The 2,932-nt window shown below is 42.7% G+C and overlaps 1 pseudogene across 1 annotated transcript; it reads left to right on the plus strand.

Moving 5' to 3' along the window:
* The first annotated feature begins 1,639 nt into the window (after positions 1-1,639).
* On the plus strand, positions 1,640-2,427 carry LOC311232588 (histone H1-like; annotated as a pseudogene). The gene is made up of 2 exons: positions 1,640-1,982; positions 2,193-2,427. The product of its transcript is annotated as a histone H1-like (transcript).
* Positions 2,428-2,932: the final 505 nt, after the last annotated feature.

Here is a 2,932-nt window from a genome sequence, read left to right on the forward strand (position 1 = left end):
TGGCGAGCGCCTTGCCCACTGCGCTACTTAGCCGCCTATGATTTGATTTTCAATGTAACCCCTCCCCCAGCACTGATGGCTATGCCGTTGTTAAACTATCAAGTCTTGATTTGTAAAGTTCAACAGATGGGTTTTATGCCCTGACAACTTTAATTAATATTTTAAAATTCTTCTTTAATAGATATAGGGTTACCGGTAACAACAGCTACTACAAAAGCAAAATATATCATTGTCAGATTGGTTGCATACCTTGGTGTAAACAAATAAGACCATTGCTGAAACAAATGGTAGCCTAATTCTCATGATAAGACCACCTTTCCCATAAAGTTAGAGTTGCCATGTTGCCAAATCGGTAGTAGGAGGATTTTCCAGTTCCGTTTCTTCATCAATAATTGGTAGAATTGCAAATCGGCTTGTGATTTAATTTTGAAGGTTGAAATCGAATGCTCATTTTGATCGATTCTCTACTCTGAATTGAAATCGTGATCGTTTTGCGTTCGTCATATAAATCAGAGGAGGAGAATGGAGTTTTGCTCCTTACATTCTACAAATGCAGAGTTTAGACAAATCCAGTATGTAAACAAACCATGTATAGCTTGTGTAGTTTTCTGCTGTACTTTTATGTATTCAACTTTTAAAGCTGCAGAAGGAGAAAGCAACAGTGAACAGTTGATATTATTGAGACTTATTTTTGTTTTGTGACTGATTTCCCTTCATCTTCATTCATATCAAATACTTAGTTTCTGTACTTCCTTTTTTGATGTAGTTTATTAAATATCCAGAATGATATGCTTGTCTTGACTCTTTCATCATGAAGCCTTTAATTTGAAATGCTGTGTACAGTGTGTAGCCATTAGTCCCCTCAGAGTCGATTATTCTGTCAGTTTGGTCTTAATTGACTAAAACTTGTAGTTTAGTTGATTTTTTAAGGAGTTATTTCCTGAAAGATATGCACATCTCTGGTAAACACTAGATTTAAAAATGCTCTTCTGCATGGTGGTTACGTGGGGGAAACTCAGATTCTGGTAGATGTGATCTTTTCTGAGGTTCAACCCTGATTTTGTTAATCACTACCAGTGGTGGAATGTACAATGATTTCAGTAGAAAGTAGAAATACTCAGTTCTAAGTTCTGCATTAAAAATTCTAATTGTAGGAATGAGTAAGTATTGTTACTGGTGAGTGTACTGAAGTAGAAAGTAGTTCCTAAATTAAACTGTTGACAAAAAGGTTTGTATAATATATCATATATTTAAAAGGCACGCTTTTCTCTATCAACACTGCTCAAAACAGCTTTAGCTGCCTGATGCGCCTGCGCTGTGATCACAGCGCAGGCGCATCAGGCACCCAACGGCGGAAATAAAGCTGTGTTGACCAGTTTATAAAAATTACTTAAAATGTTTTTGTAGTTTTTGTCTGTACGAAACCCTCGTGCAACTGTGAGTACCTTTGAAATTTCTCTGCGATACTTGTACGAGAAGTGTTTTGATAGAGAAAAGCGAGACAGACTTAATTGTAGGAATTTTACATGGTTGGACAAGGGACTGTGTATTCACTCTGTGCATCACAGTCACGAAAGGGGCTACAGTCAGCTCAGACTACTTGTTGCTGTTTGTGTTTATCAGACGATAGAAGACAACTATGGCAGAAGTCGCTCCAGCCGCTGCCACTCCGGCTAGAGTCCCCAAGAAGAAAGCTGCCTCCAAGCCGAAGAAGGCATCAGGTCCCAGTGCCACAGAACTCGTCCTCGAGGCGGTATCCGCCTCTAAAGAGAGGAGCGGCGTGTCCCTGGCTGCGGTAAAGAAGGCTCTAGCTGCCGGTGGCTACGACGTGGAGAACAATAATTCCTGTGTGAAGATGCTGTGAAGAGCTTGGTGTCAAAGGGCACTCCTGTCCAGGTCAAGGGTACCAGTGCCTCCGGCTGCTTCAAAATCAACAAGGCTGAAGCCAAGAACCCTGTCAAGAAAGAGGCTCCGGTGCTCCAGTAGCACACCATGTTACCGCGCTGCGTCGCGGGACTCCGTGCTGCGTCACGGATCTGGTTGACTCCGAGTTCGATTCCCGGACTCGCCGTCATTTGCCGAATGTCTCCCCCTGCTCTCTCTCCCGTTTCACCCTACAACTGTCGGTCATGCTTGACCAGAAAAGCGATAAACGCTAAAAAATAAAGTTTAAAAAAAAAAAAAAAAAAAAGAGGCTCCGAAAGCGAAGAAAGCGCCAGTGAAGAACCTGCTGTTGCTAAGAAGCCCAAGAAGGTCGTGGCTAAAAAGCCTGCTGCTAAGAAGTCTCCAAAGAAGGCAAAGAAGCCCGCAGCCAAACCCAAGAGCCCCAAGAAGGTGGCAGCCAAGGCCCCCAAGAAGGCAGCGAAAAAGCCTCCAGCCAAGAAAGCCCCAGCGAAGAAGGCTGCCAAGCCCACGAATACTAAGTGAATTGAATGTTAAAGGTGAATGTGTGTGCAATGAATGTAGATGGATGGGTTAGTGTTGCATAGTCATTGAGCATCCTGATGGGGATAGAAGCTCCTTTTGAGTCTCTACTGGCCATGACACTCCGGTAGCGCTTGCCTGACCACAGCAGTGCAAAGAGGCAGTTGTTTGGGTGGCTGGAGTCTTTGACTATTTTCTTAGCCTTGGCCCTGCAACCTTGGCCCTGTATGCCCTGGTATGTATGTGACAAATAAACCTCTTGATTCTTGATTCAACGCTTCCATAAGATAAGATAATATGTTCCTTTATTAATCTCTTTGGGGAAATTCAGCTGTCATAGCAGCACGTCTGAAAGAGGTTTGCTATTGGACTTCTAACTAACTCTTCCCAAGCGGGTTTGAACTAAACTCGGTGCTTAATCATGCTCCTCCTCTTCTCTCGTTTTACTGGTGGATCGCAAACCTTAGGTGCATATATGTGTAGCATCCTGAATATTCTTCTATTATTC

Source organism: Notolepis coatsorum (genome assembly GCF_963971535.1).
Source record: "Notolepis coatsorum genome assembly, chromosome: 1".
NCBI classification, from domain to species: Eukaryota; Metazoa; Chordata; class Actinopteri; order Aulopiformes; family Paralepididae; genus Notolepis; species Notolepis coatsorum.